General features: G+C 46.8%; 1 non-coding gene and 1 pseudogene across 1 annotated transcript; both read left to right on the top strand.

Annotated features, from left to right (window-relative positions):
* Nucleotides 1-14,129: 14,129 nt before the first annotated feature.
* Nucleotides 14,130-14,293, top strand: LOC119913590. Its single transcript, XR_005446552.1, has one exon. It is a non-coding gene; the product is annotated as a U1 spliceosomal RNA (small nuclear RNA).
* A 257-nt stretch (nt 14,294-14,550) lies between these two features.
* Nucleotides 14,551-14,701, top strand: LOC119913710 (annotated as a pseudogene).
* The last annotated feature ends 6,236 nt before the right edge of the window (nt 14,702-20,937 follow it).

Genomic DNA, 20,937 nt, shown 5'->3' with positions numbered 1-20,937 from the left:
TGGCATCAGATTATGGACAAGATAAATACAGAGTGACATTTACAGGTGCTGGTCATATAATTAGAATATCATCAAAAAGTTGATTTATTTCAGTAATTCCATTCAAAACGTGAAACTTGTATAATGTATACATTCATTCCACACAGACTGATATATTTCAAGTTTTCATTCCTTTTAATTTTGATGATTATAAATGAAAACTAATGAAAATCCTAAAATAAGTATCTCAGAAAATTAGAATATTACGTAAGACCAATACAAAAAAAGGATTTTTTAGAAATGTTGGCCAACTGAAAAGTATGAACATGAAAAGTATGAGCATGTACAGCACTCAATACTTAGTTGGGGCTCCTTTTGCCTGAATTACTGCAGCAATGCGGCGTGGCATGGAGTCGATCAGTCTGTGGCACTGCTCAGGTGTTATGAGAGCCCAGGTTGCTCTGATAGTGGCCTTCAGCTCTTCTGCATTGTTGGGTCTGGCGTATCGCATCTTCCTCTTCACAATACTCCATAGATTTTCTATAGGGTTAAGGTCAGGCGCGTTTGCTGGCCAATTAAGAACAGGGATACCATGGTCCTTAAACCAGGTAGTGGTAGCTTTGGCACTGTGTGCAGGTGCCAAGTCCTGTTGGAAAATGAAATCTGCATCTCCATAAAGTTGGTCAGCAGCAGGAAGCATGAAGTGCTCTAAAACTTCCTGGTAGACGGCTGCGTTGACCTTGGACCTCAGAAAACACAGTGAACGTCTCGGGTTACGTATGTAACCCTGGTTCCCCGAGAAGGGGAACGAGAGACTGCGTCGGTTACGACACTATGGGAACGCCTCTAGGCGTAGCAGGTCTGAACGTGAATGAAATCACTCCAATCCTATTGGCTTGTTGCTAGAACGGTAAGGTGTGACGGAATAACCGGAGGAGTATAAAGCACACCTGTACACACTCATCATTAGCTTAAACTATGAAGCAGGCGCTTCAGGCGGGGAGAGAGGTGCGGCGGGCCGACGCAGTCTCTCGTTCCCCTTCTCGGGGAACCAGGGTTACATACGTAACCCGAGACGTTCCCCTTCGAGGGAACTCGAACTGCGTCGGTTACGACACTATGGGAACGAGATACCCACTAAACCGTGCCGAAAACCCCGCCTGCCCCTGTGTGCAATAAAGTGGCACGACTAAGAGGAGAGCGCACGAGTGCCAGGTGCCGAAGGAAGGTCAAGACTGTAAAACCGAATGAATGTGTGCGGAGTAGCACAGCCAGCCGCTAAACAAACATCCTGCAAAGAGGCCCCGGAAAGGAGGGCTCGAGAGGCCGCCATGCCTCTGGTAGAATGAGCCCTCACAGCCACAGGTGAAGGCAAACCGCGCACCTGATAGGCCAGGGAAATAGTCTGAACAATCCAGTTGCTAATCGTATGTTTGGATGCAGGGAGCCCAGCCCTGGGGGACCCAAAACATACTAGCAGCTGGTCAGCCTTCCTCCAACGGGAGGACCTCAGAGTGTAAATACTCAGTGCTCTGACCGGGCAGAGCAGATGAAGCCTCCCGTCCTCCGCCGTCACATGAGGTGGAGGATGAAATGCCTGCAGCACCGTGGACCCTGCCGCACAAGAAGGCACTTTAGGGATGTATCCTGGACGAGGGTGCAGGATAGCCCTAATATTCCCCGGGGCAAACTCCAGGCTTTGCGGGGAAACCGAAAGCGCTTGGAGATCCCCCACCCTCCTCAGAGAGGTGATAGCAAGGAGAAAGGCCATCTTGAGGGTCAAGTGCTTAGCCTCAGCTGACTCTAGGGGTTCGAAGGGGGCCTCAGCCAACGCCCCAAGAACCACCACCAGATCCCAAGGGGGAACCTTGGACCGAGTCGCAGGTCTCATCCTCCGGGCACCACGGAGGAAACGTACAACCAAGGGAAGTTTCCCCAAGGACCCCTCCCTCAGAGGGGTGTGGAAAGAGGAAATAGCTGCCACGTACACCTTGAGGGTGGAAGGGGAAAGACCAGCAGAGAACCGGTCCTGGAGGAACTCAAGTACCTGAACCACCGGGCAGGTAACAGGGTCCACCGACCGCTCCCTACACCAAGTGGAGAAAACACTCCACTTCAGGCCGTACATCCTCCGTGTGGACGGGGCCCTGGAGCTCAGGAGGGTCTCGACCGCTCCGGCTGTCAGACCCGCCTCTAGGTACTGTGCCCCCTCAGGGGCCAGACCCATAGTCGCCATATGGCGGGGCAAGGGTGAAGAACCCGGCCCTGCGCCTGGGACAGCAGGTCTCTCCTCAGAGTGACCCGCCACGGCGGGCCGTCCAGGAGCGACATGATGTCCGAGAACCATACCCGGGTTGGCCAGAACGGGGCTACGAGCAGTAGGCCGACATTGTCCTGGCGGACCCGCTCCAGAACCCCCGGGAGCAGAGCGACTGGGGGAAAAGCGTACAGACGTAGCCTCGGCCACGAATGTACCATGGCGTCCAGACCCAACGGGGCTGGAGGAACGAGAGAAAACCATAGCGGGCAGTGCGTAGTCTCTTGAGACGCAAACAGATCCACGTCTATGGGGCTCGAACCACTTCGGGGTGAAGTCTCCATTCCCCGGGCCTCAGCCCCTGCCTCAACAGCAGGTCTGCTCCCTGATTCTGCGTCCCCAGGAGATACATCGCTCCATGACCGCGCCCCAGCCCGTGAGGGAGGCGTTTGTTGAAAGAACCAGCCGGCGACAAGACCCTCCCAGTACGGGCCCCTGGGACAGGAACCAAGTTTCCTTTCAAACTGATAGGGAACGAAGACACTTGTGCGTAACCCAAACCAGACGGAGAGGATTCCCCTCGGGGAAAAACCCTTGTTCCTTAGCCACCACTGCAGGGGTCTCATGTGCAGCAGTCCAGATGGTATTACGCTGGACGCAGCCGCCAGGAGACCCAACACTCGTTGAAAGTGTTTCATAGTGATGGCGTGGCCTAACTTCACCCCTTTCACGGCAGCCAATATGGTGTCGACACGTGCCGGAGACAATTGTGCCCGCATCGTTGTCGAATCCCATACAACCCCTAGGAACGTAGCCCGTTGGGTGGGCGCCAGCACGCTCTTCTTTGCGTTGAGCCTCAGCCCTAAACGCTGCAGACGAGCCAGAACGACATCTCGATGCCGAACTGCCAACTCTCGAGACTGGGCTAGGATGAGCCAGTCGTCGATGAAGTTGAAACCCGGATGCCCCGGAGCCTCAGCGGGGCCAGTGCTGCATCCATACACTTGGTGAATGTGCTAGGGGAAGTGCCAGGCCGAATGGAAGAACCCGATACTGGTAAGCCACACCCCCGAAGGCAAACCTCAGGAACTTCCTGTGAGAAGGACGGATGGAGACCTGGAAATAGGCGTCCTTTAGATCTATCGTGACGAACCAATCCTCAGATTGGATGTGCGTCACGGTGGCGGGGATGATGAGCATCTTTAACCTGAGTCTCCTCAGAGACCGGTTAGAACCCGCAGATCCAAAATAGGGCACGCAGCCCTCCGTCCTTCTTGGGGACTATGAAGTACCGGCTGTAGAACCGGCGTCTCTGTCTGGGGGTGAGACACGTTCCACGGCCCCTTTCCTCAGCAGAGTACAAACTTCCTGTCCCAACACCGGACCTTGCTCCGGGCGGACCACAGTCCAAACCACCCCCTCTCTTCTGTTGAATTTGGAGGGCGGGTTTTGAACTGTAGTCGATACCCATCTATGGCAGTGCGCAGGACCCGCGGAGAAATGTTCGTCAGGCTCCGCCAAGCGTCTGCGAAGTCTGCCAACGGAACCAGCCCCTCGGGGCTGGTGGTCGGTGTCTCGTGTGATCTTCTGGTGGACCCCTGAAGCCCCAGAACGGCAGGGGGGAGCCGCCGAAGATCCACGGTGAGTGAGTCGGGATGCCGTCCGCCTGCAGACCCTCGGGGCAGGCAGTACGGCGCGGACTCGATGGTGGCAGGTGCGTCCTGAACGTGTAAACGGCGGGATAACATCACCTGTTGCCACGGCGGAGGGGACCTCGGTCGGCCTCCGGGGGGGGTGCCGAATGGAAGAACCCGATACTGGTAAGCCACACCCCCGAAGGCGAACCTCAGGAACTTCCTGTGAGAAGGACGGATGGAGACCTGGAAATAGGCGTCCTTTAGATCTATCGTGACGAACCAATCCTCAGATTGGATGTGCGTCACGATGGCGGGGATGAGCATCGTGAACCTGAATCTCCTCAGAGACCGGTTAGAACCCGCAGATCCAAAAATAGGGCACGCAGCCCTCCATCCTTCTTGGGGGACTATGAAGTAACGGCTGTAGAACCGGCGTCTCTGTCTGGGGGGAGACACGTTCCACGGCCCCTTTCCTCAGCAGAGTACGAACTTCCTGTCCCAACACCGGACCTTGCTCCGGGCGGACCACAGTCCAAACCACCCCCTCTGTTCTGTTGAATTGGAGGGCGGGTTTGAACTGTAGTCGATACCCATCTATGGCAGTGCGCAGGACCCGCGGAGAAATGTTCGTCAGGCTCCGCCAAGCGTCTGCGAAGTCTGCCAACGGAACCAGCCCCTCGGGGCTGGTGGTCGGTGTCTCGTGTGATCTTCTGGTGGACCCCTGAAGCCCCAGAACGGCAGGGGGGAGCCGCCGAAGATCCACGGTGAGTGAGTCGGGATGCCGTCCGCCTGCAGACCCTCGGGGCAGGCAGTACGGCGCGGACTCGATGGTGGCAGGTGCGTCCTGAACGTGTAAACGGCAGGATAACATCACCTGTTGCCACGGCGGAGGGGACCTCGGTCGGCCTCCGGGGGGGGTGCCGAATGGAAGAACCCGATACTGGTAAGCCACACCCCCGAAGGCGAACCTCAGGAACTTCCTGTGAGAAGGACGGATGGAGACCTGGAAATAGGCGTCCTTTAGATCTATCGTGACGAACCAATCCTCAGATTGGATGTGCGTCACGATGGCGGGGATGAGCATCGTGAACCTGAATCTCCTCAGAGACCGGTTAGAACCCGCAGATCCAAAAATAGGGCACGCAGCCCTCCATCCTTCTTGGGGGACTATGAAGTAACGGCTGTAGAACCGGCGTCTCTGTCTGGGGGGAGACACGTTCCACGGCCCCTTTCCTCAGCAGAGTACGAAAAAAAAAACTCCCCTACCCCGGTCTTCAGGACCTCTTCCCTGAGCTCCGTCGGGACTGGATGACGGTCCTCAGATCACGTCTCACAGAAGGCTGAGGTTGAGAGCGCCGCCTCGCTGCCCTAGCCCCTCGGGGGGGGGCCCCCGAGAAGCGACACTCTGCTTGCTCTCCTCTCGGTAGGAGCTCGTAGAGGGAAGGGACCTGCGCCCGGCAGCCTCAGCTGCCTGGGGTGCAGACCGGCGAGGGAGGTACCGGCGGAACGCATCGCCCTGCGTCTAACGCTCCGTGGTTCTGCGAGGCTCCGCCAGATCTTCCCTAGAGGGACCCCCCCTCTGAACCATCTCCTGTAGCAGGTCGGCTTGGTAGGCTTGAAGCACCGCCATGGTGTGCAAGCTCGCACCTGCCTGGCCCGCTGCCATGTACGCCTTCCCCACGAGCGTGGATGTGGTGCGACATGGTTTGGATGGTAACGCCGGCTTCTCCAGGGAGGACGCAAGTCGAGGGGAGAGATAGCTCGCAAGCGCATCCTCCACCCGAGGCATCCTCCCATAACCACGGTTCCTAACCCCCATCACATTACTGTAGTTTCAGTGATTGGGGTGTGGAAAGCCGTGTAGAGAAGGGTCTGCCCCATGATTTACTCAAATCAGGAAGAGATCGGCGTGGAGGTGGTGCGTGGTGCTTAAGAAACCTTTCATCAAGCTTACCACTAGCCTGTGGTGTCTGCTCCTCCTGTCTCTTGGTGTTGAGCTTAGCCACGGCTCTAGTCACCACCTCCAGCAGTACGTCATAGTCGGGCGCGGCCAGATGTCGCCGCCCCGACACCCGGAAGTCATCGTCCACTGCGCTGAGCACGTCCGCCTCCTCGGAGTCGGATTGCTGCCGCGTCTCCGGATCCAAACCGCGAGCGGGAGAAGCCGAGAACGGGCTCCCGAACGAGGAAAGGAAGCGTCGGAGCCAGCGGATGAAGGTCGGGAAAAAGCCTCAGCCGTCCCGAAATCCTCCGACAGATCACGCTGTGAACCCATGAGTGAAGCCGCCGGGCCGCCTCAGCGGCCGCAGGGCCCGCGCCATGGGGAAAACACATCCGACCATCCTCGGAAAGAGAGCCATGCTGTACCTCAGTACCCGCACGGAAAGGGCTTCGCAACGGGCGCAGGCAGCCCCCTCGAGAGCTGCCCGGGCGTGCTCCATCCCCAAACATGAGACACACATCTCATGAGAATCTCCATCCGTGATGTACGGAGGGCAAGAAAAAAAACACACCTTCTGTACATCTGGTTGCCGGACATGCTGGTAGACTTCTTCTTCAGGTAAGACACACTGCTTGTAGGACTGGAGCTTTCTTCAAACAACATACAGAGCGCCTGCTGAATAGAAAAAAGCTAATGATGAGTGTGTACAGGTGTGCTTTATACTCCTCCGGTTATTCCGTCACACCTTACCGTTCTAGCAACAAGCCAATAGGATTGGAGTGATTTCATTCACGTTCAGACCTGCTACGCCTAGAGGCGTTCCCATAGTGTCGTAACCGACGCAGTTCGAGTTCCCTCGAAGGGGAACCAACACCAGCAGATGACATGGCTCCCCAAACCATCACTGACTGTGGAAACTTTACACTGGACTACAAGCTAACATGGATTCTGTGCATCTCCTCTCTTCCTCCAGATTCTTGGACCTTGACTTCCAAAGGAAATGCAAAATTTACTTTCATTAGAGAACATAACTTTGGACCACTCAGCAGCAGTCCAGTCCTTTTTGTCTTTTGCCCAGGCAAGACGCTTCTGACGCTGTGTCTTGTTCAAGAGTGGTGTTGTGAATTATTTTGGAGCATTATAGCCTAAATTGTTATCATTAATTACTAGAGCAATGGTGGTCTACATTGTCATCATTTAAAGTGTTATTTTATAGTGTAACGTTTAACTACTGAGTGTTTAATGAGTGTGTTCAAACTCATATTTTATTCTTAAACTCTGTGAACGTGTGCTTTTTCAATGTGCCTACATGAGCAGAGAAGCTGCTCAGGCCGCGCAGGCAAAACCTAGCCAACCGTAACCCACACAATGGAAGCAAGGCACCTGCTGTAAGTCACGTACGCCAGGCCTGAGATCATCGCAAACTGAAGCCAAGAATGAGATCATAACACATTGTGCTTTATGGCGCCTGGTACTGCAGGGTACGGCCAGGTACTGCATGAAACCAAGCTTTGCGCTGCCGAAACTAAACTTGTATGAGTCAAAGCACCCTCATGGTTGGCGTTGTTATACATGTATTAAATATGTAACTCCTTATTAATTCTTTTAAAAAATACGATTGTAAGTGTTTAAGTTTTAATGGTGTCAAACTATGCCTGTATAACTTTTAAAAAATACGGTGGGACTGAACTTGAAACATATTGGTGGATTTCTAATCCAGTAATGTAAAAAATATAAAGAGAGATAAATGGTAACAATAATTACATGTAATAATAGCTAAAAAGTGGAAATTGTAACATTAATGAAAGGGTTAATTTGGTAAAACAGTACAAGAAAAAGGCCACTAGATGGCAGTAGAGGATAAGAAATGCACCAAAGGGGAGGAGTGGTCAGCGAACACTATAGGTGGAGTTAAGGTGTAACGTCCACCTAGAAGGAGGAGATAAGGAGGAGTTAAGATGTAACGCCCACCTGAAGGGAGGGACAAGGTGGAGCTTAAGGTGAATATAAGGCGATGTTCGCTGACCACCAACTCGGTTCCATCCTGAGACCTGCAGGGATGTTGCTTGGGTTTATCTGTCCTTTATTGGAATAAACTCTTTTGCACCGACTCTTGACCGTCTCCAGTGAAGTTTTTGACTACGCAGTTTTTTGACTAAAGAAGAAATCTAATAGAGTAATTTGAGTTTATTACGTTGATTAGGGTAGGGACCAGGTCTTTTACTGGCCCGGCCGGTCCTTATTTCCGACCCGACAGTGGCTTGACACAATGAATGCGACAGCTGAAACCCATGTCTTGCATACGTCTGTGCGTGGTGGTTCTTGAAGCACTGACTCCAGCTGCAGTCCACTCTTTGTGAATCTCCCCCACATTTTTGAATGGGTTTTGTTTCACAATCCTCTCCAGGCTGCGGTTATCCCTGTTGCTTGTACACTTTTTTCTACCACATCTTTTCCTTCCCTTTGCCTCTCTATTAATGTGCTTTGACACAGAGCTCTGTGAACAGCCAGCCTCTTTAGCAATGACCTTTTGTGTCTTGCCCTGCTTGTACAAGGTGTCAATGGTCATCTTTTGGACAGCTGTCAAGTCAGCAGTCTTCCCCATGATTGTGTAGCCTACAGAACTAGACTGAGAGACCATTTAAAGGCCTCTGCAGGTGTTTTGAGTTAATTAGCTGATTAGAGTGTGGCACCAGGTGTCTTCAGTATTGAACCTTTTCACAATATTAAATACAGATTATTATATCAAAATTATAGTTGTGTGAGAGTGCTTTGTCTTTTCCTCAAAGTCATTAATTCACATCAGTAACTTCTATCCTAGGCTTAAAAGTAATTTAGCATTGCTGAGGCTGATTAAAGCCACTTGAAAAGACCTGATATTGTTGTGCTATAGGCAAATGTCATTCATGCAATTAATCTGGCGCTCTTTATCGATATCCCTATTTTTCTGATAAACAAATATACCCCATTCATCAATTAATATTTGACAACTCACTGTTACTGTAGCACTGACCACTTTATTAAATAAAGCACATGAAATTGGAAACTAACATTACTTAGTTATGCTAACAGTGCAAAGGAAACTTAACTTCTAAACACAAAAAACCCTATATGTAATAAATGATTCTGTTATGTTGAAGTACTACAACATATAGACAAACAGATGTAATTATATTTGTCATAAAATATCTGTAAATGGAAGGTTTGACCTGCTAAACATACAAACTCACTGAACACCAGGGCTAATCAGCAGTTTCAATACAACTAATCATTCTAATAAAAACAGCTACTATAATAATGATAAAATTTCTAATAACAATAATAGCAATACCAATACTGACACAGATTAATACTACTAACATTAATGAGTACACTGAAAAGAATCATAGACCCATTTAGTCATGTCAACTTACTTCTTCTTTTTAACTCAAATAGCTCTGACAGGTTTTGGATTTAGAACTCAACTGTATGAGTTTTAGAAAGTTAAACTTGCATTAATTCATTGTGTTGACAATTTGACACTTTCGTCGTGTTGATTGAACTTACGTATGTAAGTTATCAGTTGAAAAAAAAGGCGACAGTATGAGGATTGCCTAGGTGCTGCGTCTAATAGTTGCGTCTAATCAACTAATTATTAGGGTTTAGCAAGTACTTGGTTGAAACGAGTATCCGGTACAGATACTTTCTATGAGTATCATCAGAGTAAAATGTGTCAATATCTGTTATGTTATAAACTATAAATATATGAATATAAAAAAATCAATTACTATTCTCTGAAGCTCAGTTCTGAGGCTGTTCTGTAAATGGTTTTCTAATAAATATAGCAAGTTCTGATTTCAGGCTTAAATAACTTCCAGTTAATACCACCCACTTATAGATTAAGCCCCGCCAATTCTGAGTACAGATACAGAAAATTTGGTGTTCTTGCTCACCCCTGCTAATTATACACTGCAGATAAGTCATATATTCAAATTCCAACCGAAATATAGACTATATAGAATATCAATAGAATATCTGTGGTAAACAAGACTAGTGCCACCGGTGGAAAGGGTTCCAGACAACGGCCTTAAGGCCCTTTCAGAAAGGCAGTGACATCTGCTGCTATTTTGAACTTTGACTGCAGCTTGCACAGGCGCCCCAGCAAGCTATCCTGCCCCGTCACAAGTCATTGAAGATAATAGCACCGTGGTGCTGTACTGGTCTGTCTTCAAGGCCCTTGATGTAAACTACAACAAATTTGGAGTTTAAATCCCTTAACTTGAAATGGAAAGTAGTATTAAGTTGCTTTAACTTGAAACTATGAGTTAGAATAACTCAAACTTGTTCATTTAACTAACATTGGGACAACTAGAACACTGTAGTTATATCCACTTTATGAACTTAAATTTATGAGTTGAAACAAAGGCAATCTTCAAGTTGAGTTATCTGAACGTAAAAATGTGAGTTGAAGGGGTGTAGAATTGTATGTTTGTTAGACAAGTGAAAGCAAGTTTCCTTGAATGGACAATGTAATAGTTGATTTAACTCACAGTATTAAGTTCAAACAACAAATTATCATTAATTAAACAAATTGTATAATGTAACGTCATGAGTTGAAACAAAGCTTTTCTTAAAGTTGAGTTTACTCACTTTTTAAGGCAGCAATTGAACTTAAGTTTTTAAGTTGAACCACCTAGATAATTTTTACAGTGTAGGTGGTTCTAGGTGGCTTAAAAACTTAAGTTCAATTGCTGCGAGTATCTGTACCGAATACTCGTTTTAACCTAACTTTCTAAACTCTAATAATTAGTTGATTATGTATATGTTTTTCTCAAACTCAAAAGACACAGCACCTAGGCAATCCTCATACCGTCGCTTTTTTTTTCAACTGATAACTTACGGAAGTTCAATCAACACGACAAAAGTGTCAAATAGTCAACACAATGAATAAATTCAAGTTTAACTTTCTAAAACTCATACAGTTGAGTTCAAAATCCAAAACTTGTCAGAGCTATTTGAGTTAAAAAGAAGAAGTAAGTTGACATGACTAAATGGGTCTATGATTCTTTTCAGTGTAGATAATTTTTACAGTGTAGTATCAGAGCTGTTATGTCAGTGTAAACTTTCACAGCAACTTAAACAGCAATAAAAAACACAGCAACAACAATATGCAAAGTGCATTTGTGAGCAGAAATATGTACAGGTTGAAATTGTCTGCTGAGAAGGCTTCTGGGGTCTGGCACTAAGTGCACACAACCTCACCTACAGCTACAGTAAAAACAAGGCGATGTATCAGAGGAGACACATACACCATGTGCTTCCTTCCTTTGTGGCCTGTAGACTCCCACTGAGAAGATAGACCTGGAAGGGGACAGCTGCACAGTGGGGCCCCGGTATCATGCTGGGCAGGAAGAAGGGGAAGCTATCCAGGCTGTTGCTGCCTCTCACGGTCCTGTAGTGTGGTAGGCGCATGCCGTTGCGGGTGACATACTTGGTGATTATGTACATGTCCCTTCCTGGAGGATCCTGAATGCACTCCTGGTGTTTCTGCTTATTCTCCCAGACCTGGTCAATGGCTGCTGCGTCCTTGATCAGATGGACTTCTCGTCCTTTCCAGCCGCTCCCTTCAGGATGTCGATGGCACTCTGCACACGGACAAAGGTCTCCTGGGCAGTCATCCTCCTGACATAATGTTTCAGATCAGATTTGCCGATGTGCATTTCAATGAACTGACCATCAGACAGGGAAGCATATTTGGACGCGTGGCTTGAATAGCACCATGTCGTCCTTGTTATACATGAACACAGCAGCAGAAAGTGCAGACTTGAAGAGAGCGTATTTTGGGTGGTGATCTGTTCGGAGAGCCACGTTAAACCTGGTTATACAGTGAAAGATGTCGAGCCGCACCATCATGCCGTCGGCCCACTCACTGAACAGCTGCTCCAAAGATGAGACACCATGCACACGACAACAGCCGCGGTCCACGTACATCAGTTCAGGAGGTCCAGAGACTCCTCACAGGTAAGGACGTACATGAGGATCTGACCGAGCTCATTGGCCACGTTTGTGCACCATTCTGCTGTGCCTTTTCCTTGTCCGGAAAGCTTCTTACAGATCTGATGACATACACAAAACAAAGCGACTGGTTATAGCTGCGGATCTCCTCACTCTGTGCAATCACGTTGTCATATGTTGTCATTTTTTTACTGTTTCAACTTTTTTTGTTCAATCATTTCCTACAGCTTCGCGTTGGGCCGAGCAATGCCCCTTAAAAAGCAATACAATAAGCGTATACCACGCCCTGTCGTGAGCTATTGATTATTACTATTGTCATTTAATTATTAATTATGATATGATGCACATTGAGTCAGGTGAAACAAAATTTCGTTCTGCGGACACTGAAGTTTGTTGGTCAATAAAGCTTACTTTAAACAGAGCCTTTAGTTTCTAAACTGCCTTCAAATGAAATGATCACTAAAACATTGCAGCCAAACATCATCTTCAGTACACACTTTAGTTCAATTCAGTGTAACATGTTCCCCTTCAAAAGACTGAGTAAAATTACCTTCTTTGGCTTAAGGACTTTGCCAAACGTGGACATGATCTGAGTGCGGTAGTCCTCGATGTTCTCTGTTTCAGCGAGGAGGAAGCACTTCCTCGGCAGCTTTGGGGACGGCAGCTCCCTCCTTGGTGGCGGATGCTGAAACTGATGGCTGAGAGTCCCTGTAAGCAGAAAACTTGATGTTCAATCTGACTCACACACACACACACACACACACACACACACAGATACAAACTCCATTCCTGAGGGGACATTTCTGAGCCTTTGGATTAGACTGTCGCATCTCTAACACCATTTGCACTATCTGACTTGTTGCAGTGTCATTCCTGATGTATTTTATGTACCTGAGTAAAATGACATATTTCTTAAATCTGACAGAGCACTCATGCTTCTACACAGTCTGTGACCATACACTGGAAGAACACAACAAAGCAATAAAAGCCATAAAAAAAGCAAACAAAGCAAATAACTCAAATCTGACTTACTTATGATCCCACCAGGTTTATTGAGCTGGCTGAGCAGGATACTCCTCACAGTGGCTTTCCTGGACCTGCCTCCACACCTTGTTCATGGTGTTGCCCTCACTGCGATTCCCTCATCAGCCAGACCACCTGCTTGAACTGTCGAACGGAGCAGAAAGCCTCCTGAGCCATCTTCCTCTCATGGTCACTCCCAGCCTGAGGGTCAGCTTGGAGGTGCTTGTGAAGGCTGTACCACATCCACATTTCCTGGAATGTGAAGGACCTGAATGTGAAGGACATAGACATAAATGGCCCGGTCAATGTTGATCTCCAGGTGGCAGGAGACTGGAGGAAACAACTGCACGTATTTGAGCAGGTAATCCTTCACCCACTCATCATTGATTCCAGCTTTTCTGTCTGGTTGAAGGCTCTCTTTGATATGGCAGTCCAGGATGCTAAAATATAGAACATGATATTTAATATAAGAAAAGACAAACAAAGTTTGATTGATTGTTTAGTGAAACATACTCACTATTTAATGTATCCTACATCATTTTCCACCAGCCACTTGAAGCTTTTGCCATTGTACTTTCCAAAAGTAATAATTAGCTGACCAAGAAACTGCTTCTCTGTCGGAGTTGCCGTGATTGTCTGGCATTTCCTTGTAGCTGCAGATTTAAGACATCGGAAGTGTTGTTATAACTATAAAATAACAATATAAGAATTCTAGTGCACATGGACATGTGACCGTATGTTGGTTGTGTGTCTATGACACTAATGCTGATATATTACCTTTGTCAATAGCCGTCTTGGGATCCCTCAGCCTGCTGTCGTCATATGTTTGGGATGTTTTTGACGACTGGCATGCCCTGGCCTCCTTTGTTGCCTTAAGAAGGCACTGTTGCCTATCCTGTGGCACACTTGTGTCCAGAATACACAAGACAGGCATCAACAGATCCATTCCAGGTCTCTTAGCTGAAAAATATTAAACTCTTAAAGTGTTATGATTATGTAATGATACACGATGGAAGAAAATTCTTTAGAATTAGCATGAGGAACACAGGTGGTAATGATGAAGACGATGAAGATGAATATTCCAGTCTTCGCCTGTGACTCACCTGCTGAATAACGAGCTGTCTTAAACTCCATCTTCTGTCCTCACTCTCTGTAAGAACATGTTAGGCCAGTTAAAGAGGGCTTACTTAAATGTGCATACATTTTTCTAACTTATTAAGCCACACATACAACTAGTGGGGTTCTGAAACTCTTTTACAAGGGTGACCGACCACCCTGTCTCTGACACTTTCAACTCATACTTACCTGGCAGGGGAGATACCATGATCAAGAAGGTGGTTCACCCAGGGCGAGGCTTAGCCATTGCACTCCGGTTGTGCTGACCCCTGCGAATTCCCCAAATGTGGGAATCTCGACTGCATAATTTGTGGTAGTGAGGGACTGCGTTCGAGCTCTCCCCTGTTATTATGTCAAAGGAAAAGTAAGGAGTCCTGGGCTGTGCGCACAGTCTGTCAACGTCCAAGTCAGCGTATGCTTGCGGCAGTGTAAATTTTCACGGGTTCCTTTGGCAGTTTGCCCAGAGAGTGGCAGCGTGTTGAGTAATGCCCAGGGTCCCGATGGCCGCAAGAAGGGGGTGTGTCCTTTTGGTGGGACAAAATGAATTGCGTGTTGGCCTCTCTGAGATTGTTCTTTCATTGTGCAAGAAATGTCCTCCAGGCATGCTTCCATTGCTAGCATGCTTAGGTTTTAGGCCTTTACGCGGATGTGTTTGCTTTTTCAGAGACAGAAAGACACTGCGAATTCCCCAAATGTGGGCATCTCGACTGCATAATTTGTGGTAGTGGGGGACTGCGTTCGCGCTCTCCCCTGTTATTATGTCAAAGGAAAAGAAAGGACAAATGAATTGCGTGTTGGCCTCTCTGAGATTGTTCTTTCTTTGTGGAAGAAATGTCCCCCAGGCATGCTTCCATTGCTAGCATGCTTGGATTTTAGGCTTTTCCACGGACGTGTTTGCTTTTTCAGAGACAGAAAGACTCTGACCTCTGGGATTATGCGTTGTAGGCACCCTCAGCCAGAGTGCTGTGTCTGGGACCGACCACCCTGTCTCTGACACTTTCAACTTATACTTACCTGGCAGGGGAGATACCATGATCAAGAAGGTGGTTCACCCAGGGCACTCTTGTTGGGAAAGACACAAACAAGTCTGGCAATTAAGCCTTCAGGAATCCGCTTTCGCTAGTTATTACCAATGGTCATAGCCATGACTGGTTCCAGGAGGAATGCAGTGCGGTTTGAACTTCAAGGTACTTTGGAAATGGTTCAGCAGATATGATTCAGAAAGAACTTGGATTTTCCCCTACGCAGTTGGATTTCATCTTCGCCTTTCCTGGAAAAAAGACTTTTGAGGTAATCTTTACCACTAATGCGTTGTTCGAGAGGTGTGTCAGTGCCTTTAACCAAATGAAAGACTCCAACCCAAGACTTGAGAACATCTCTCTTACCCCACTGTCGGAGCAGGAGCCTAAAGTTGTGACTGTTATCATGTACTCTGAAAAAGTTACAACGGAGGATATACAAACGTGGCTTTCTTTCCAGTGCACTGTAAATAGAGGCATGGAGTTGAGAGACGAAGATGGCATAAGAACCGGTGCCAGGCGTTTCTATGTCCGCCTGAGAAGAGATCAGCAATCAGGGCAACTCTTACACCTGCCCTCAACTATTCAATTAGGATCTATTAGAGGCCATGTGTTCTATTCAGGCCAGCCCAAGACTTGTAGGAAGTGTGGTTCCATGGCTCATCTGGCTGCAAACTGTGATACAACACACTGCAAGAACTGTAAAGGTAGTGACCATGCTACTAAAGATTGTACACAACCTATGAGGTGTAACCTCTGCGGTTCTTCATGCCATACTTTCAGGACCTGTCCAGAATCATATGCAAACAGAACTCGACAGTTCATCCCTGATTTTCAAGAAGACCCTCGAGATAGTTTGGAAGGGCAGCCAGACACACAAAACCAGACCACACAAAAAGATGAGGGTGAAGTTAATGACCGCCAGCTGGCATTAAGTGAAGGGGGACATCAACATATGTTGGGGCAAGTGAGCGGCAAGAACAAGGAGGATCATCCAGGCGCAATCTCTCCTGTTGTGAAGGATCACATAGGAGATGCACTTAATCAGAAAGATTGGACTGAAGAGCACACGATCACACCAGAGTTCAACACATCACACCCACACAGCCAGGAGGACTGGACAGCCAATATGTCAATGTCAACTATCAACTCCACCCACTTACCTACCAAACCAAACGACGAGCAAGCCGGTGAGACTGCCACTCACAGACAACTGGACCAGCCAACCCTGGAGCCCCAGGAATCGCAGCAGTCCCAAGAGGTCCTCCCACCTGGTTACCAGGAGCAACCATCTATAGAGAGGCCTCCAGTTTCATCCAAGGACTGCAGAGACCTCCTGGACCTAATGCTCGGAGACTTGCCTTCACCTGGTGGCGCAGCTGGTGCTTCTTCTCTGGAAACCAACCAGGTCTTAAGTGGGGGCACGGAGGTGCTCCCTTCCTTAACTCTACTCTCTGACACTCCCCTTGCATGCACATCATCCCGAAAACGATCCCAGGAAACATCAGGCGATTCTTCCTTTACTAGCCCGGACCCAGAGATATGGCCCAACCCCTTGTCCATTTCTTCTCCCTTTCTAGACCCTAAGAGCTTGTCTGCTTTCTCTGTTACCACCCAAATGAATAGTGGTACAGAGGAAACAGAGTGGAACTCTAGAACCCAAAAGAAGAAAAAGAAAAAGAGACAATCCCCTTCAATTAGGTGATTTTAACTGTAGACCCTCTGCTTTCTTTCAAGTTTGTCACTATTAATACTAGAGGCCTTAATGACCCTGTAAAGTGCCAGTCTGTTTTCAGTTTTTTGCGTAAAGGAGGGGGGGACATATTCCTCCTTCAGGAGTGCTCTATAGCCTTCAAAGACAATTATAAACGTTTTGAAAACAGATGGCCCTATGGACAGTCAGTTTGGTCGGGCGACAATAACAACAGAGCCTCTGGGGTGGCAATCCTTTTCAACAGCAAACTTTTTCACATTCAGAGGGTTGAGAGGGTTATAGATGGTAGATTATTGTTGGTAGATATAGAAGGGAAAGGAGCAAAATTTAGGATTATAAATATTTACTGTCCTACTGAGACTCAAGACCGTCAAATGGTGTTACAGGCCATCCGAACCCTAACACACTGTGGGAGGGAAGTTATAATTGGGGGTGACTTTAACTGCATCGTGGACATAGCAGATAAAAGGTCTACCTCCACAGTGAAACTCGATTCTAGTTCACACACACTCCTGAATATTATTAAGGACGGTAAACTAGTGGATGCCTACAGACGAACAAACCCCTCCACACCATGTTATACTTGGACAAATGGAAGAACCTTCTCTCGTATAGACTTTTTGTTTACCACATCGCGTGTCACACCACTCACCTGCACAATTGAACCAGTTCCTTTCTCAGATCACCACAAACTTAACTGTTCCTTAGAAATTCAGGGCTCGTATAGGTCCGGTTCATGTATCTGGAAACTCAATACTAGTTTATTAGACAACCCAGAAGTGGTGACAAGATACAGGGACAAGCTTCATCAATGGTTCACTTTGCAGCCTTTGTTTGATTCCTTGGGAGAATGGTGTGAGGATGTCAAACAAAAAACCAAGGCTTTCTTCATGAGAGAAGGTAAAAAAGCAGCGGCAAAGAAACGAGCTATTCAAAAAAGGCTGCAAGCCAAGTTGCAACGCTACTATCTTCTGTCATTGTCTGGTTTTGAGGTGAATGAGGACATAGAAAAACTTAAAAAATTTATGATTAAGTTGTACAATGAAAAGAGTAAAGGGGTGCTCACAAGGAGCAGGGTACAACACCTAGAAGAGAATGAAAAGTGTACTCGCTATTTTTTAATAAAATGGTCAAGTCTAGGCACTGTTTTGAAGGTGTGTTGGACAGGGAGGGAAAGGAGGAGAGTGACCCTCAAGGCATACTTGGTGTTGTCAAGTCCTTTTACAGAGATCTTTATCAAGAGAAGGCCATTTCTGAACAGTCAATTGATTTTTTCTTGTCTCATTTAACCATGAAACTAAAAAATTCAGAAAGAGATCTTCTGGAGAGAGACTTGACAATTAATGAGTTAACAAAAGCTATGCAGAGCATGCAGAATAAAAAATCTCCTGGTTTGGATGGTTTACCCAAAGAGTTTTACAACAACTTTTGGGACCAGCTAAAAGCCCCTTTGTTGCAAGTGTTCAAGGAGAGTTTCTCTAGAGGCATACTACCACCTTCGTTAAGAACAGGCTCCATCTCCCTTCGTTTCAAAAAGGCAGACAGGAAGGACTTGAAAAATTGGAGGCCTTTAAACCTTGCTCGGAGTTGACATTAAAATATTGTCAAAGGCCCTTTATTTCCGACTGCAACCAGTAGTTCATCAACTGGTCGGTATAGACCAAACGTGTGGGGTTCCAGGCCGATCCATGGCCGACAGCCTAGCTTTAGTTAGAGACTCTTTTTTGTTTGCCCAAGATCGTGACATCCCTCTATGTATCCTGGGACTAGATTTGGAGAAGGCCTTTGATAGTATTAACCACCACTACTTTAAAGCTGTTCTGTCCCATCTTAATTTTGGCAACAATTTTAGAGATTGGGTAGACCTGCTGTATGCCGACATTAATAGCACCGTTGTGGTAAATGGGGGATGCACCGCTCCATTCAAAGTAAAATCAGGTGTACGACAAGGTTGTCCTCTTTCCCCTGCCCTGTTTATCCTCAATCCGCAATCGAGCCCCTCGCGTGTGCTTTAAGGCAGGAAAAAAACATCAAAGGCCTCCCAATACCGGGGGCAGCAGGCAGGGAGGCAAAACTCAGTCTATACATGGATGACCTTACTCTCCTCCTGACAGATAATAGATCAGTAAGAAATACCTTGCTTTTGTGTGACAATTTTACTGCAGCATCAGGAACAAAAGTCAATAAAGGGAAATGTGAAATACTCTACCTTAACTGGAGAGAACCAGTGGAAAATCTAGGCGTCATACAGAAAAAAGAGACAATCAAAGTGTTGGGTATACAAATAGGGAAAGATATGGAAAACACCAATTGGGAGTCAAAATTACCCAAAATAAGAGGAAAGCTCCTACAGTGGCAAGACAGGGATCTAACCATGGTGGGGAAAGTGCTGGTTATAAAAGCAGACATCTTGCCCTCCTTGACTTTTTTGGCAACAACTTTTCCAGTGCCACACATGTTTATGGTGACACTTAGGAAGATTATTGTCCAGTTTATATGGAATGGACAACATGAAAAACTAAAACGTGAAATAATGTACCGACCATTAGAGAAGGGGGGAAAAGGTGTCCCTGATATGGAAAGTAAACTAAAGTCTATGTTTGTGACCCCAATTATTAAAGCCTGTCTGAAGCCTGAAGTTGCTCCAAGTTGGGTTCATTTTGCCTTGTTTTGGGTGGGGCGGGGTGTGCTTAGAGCATGGGGGAAAAGGCCACCACAAACCATCCCATATGCGCAAACATGGCCGAAAATGTATGAGACAGTCTTTTCATGCCTAAAAAAAGGTGCATCTCAAGTACCATACGACAAAATCACGAGAATAGAAATAGAAAAGGTTCTGTCCCCACTCCACTCAAGATTAACTCCTGTGGGCAAATTAAGGGAAGAGGTTTCAGAAATTGTATGGGCTAACGTCAATCACTCTATCCTAACTAATAACCATAAAGATTTGGCTTGGCAAGTCATTCACCAGTGTTTGCCGACCAGAGCCTTTCTTGAGAGGAGAAACTGCATCCGCAGTGCTAAGTGCCCTAGGCCTTCCTGCGGTGGCAATGAAACTGTGCAACATCTTTTATGGTTATGCCCCGCCGCTAGAGGGGTCTGGGTACTTGTATCACCATGGCTAAAAGCTTTGCACAAACCTCCTGGTTGCTATGAGGACATAGCTTATGGTTCCTTGCAAAGAAATCAGACAGATAACATAAAAAAATGGTGGGTTATCATCAACTGTGTAAAAGAAAGTTTATGGAAAGCCAGAAATGTATGTGTAATGAGGAAAATTTGTGTTCCACAAGAAATTGTTATAAGATCTATGTTAAACATCTTCAGTGATTATATGCTAAAGGACAAATCAACAAAAGAAAAGAAAAGAAAACTGTTAATGTGGAGAGTTCCTAAAATACAAATGTTTGATAATGTTTAATTTGTTGTAGTGGGAAAAAAACGTGGAACGATGTAAATATTATTGTTGTTTGTGAATGTTGTTGTATTCTTTGAATGATTTTATTTTGTAAAGGACATAATAAATGTCTAAAAATTGAAAAAATTGAATTGGTTCACCCAGGGCACTCTTGTTGGGAAAGACACAAACAAGTCTGGCAATTAAGCCTTCAGGAATCCGCTTTCGCTAGTTATTACCAATGGTCATAGCCATGATTGGGTCCAGGAGGAATGCAGTGCGGTTTGAACTTCAAGGTAATTTGGAAATGGACAGACTTCAGTTCAGCAGATATGTGATTCAGAAAGAACTTGGATTTTCCCCTACGCAGTTGGATTTCATCTTCACCTTTCCTGGAAAAAAGACTTTTGAGGTAATCTTTACCACTAATGCGTTGTTCGAGAGGTGTGTCAGTGCCTTTAACCAAATGAAAGACTCCAACCCAAGACTTGAGAACATCTCTCTTACCCCACTGTCGGAGCAGGAGCCTAAAGTTGTGACTGTTATCATGTACTCTGAAAAAGTTACAACGGAGGATATACAAACGTGGCTTTCTTTCCAGTGCACTGTAAATAGAGGCATGGAGTTGAGAGACGAAGATGGCATAAGAACCGGTGCCAGGCGTTTCTATGTCCGCCTGAGAAGAGATCAGCAATCAGGGCAACTCTTACACCTGCCCTCAACTATTCAATTAGGATCTATTAGAGGCCATGTGTTCTATTCAGGCCAGCCCAAGACTTGTAGGAAATGTGGTTCCATGGCTCATCTGGCTGCAAACTGTGATACAACACACTGCAAGAACTGTAAAGGTAGTGACCAT

Source organism: Micropterus salmoides, unplaced genomic scaffold, assembly GCF_014851395.1.
Source record: "Micropterus salmoides isolate LMB-PRFRI ecotype aquatic unplaced genomic scaffold, ASM1485139v1 Ms_hic_scaffold_2, whole genome shotgun sequence".
Classification (NCBI taxonomy): Eukaryota; Metazoa; Chordata; class Actinopteri; order Centrarchiformes; family Centrarchidae; genus Micropterus; species Micropterus salmoides.
The sequence above is the reverse complement of the archived record's forward strand: the minus strand, read 5'-3'. Positions and strand labels throughout refer to the sequence as shown.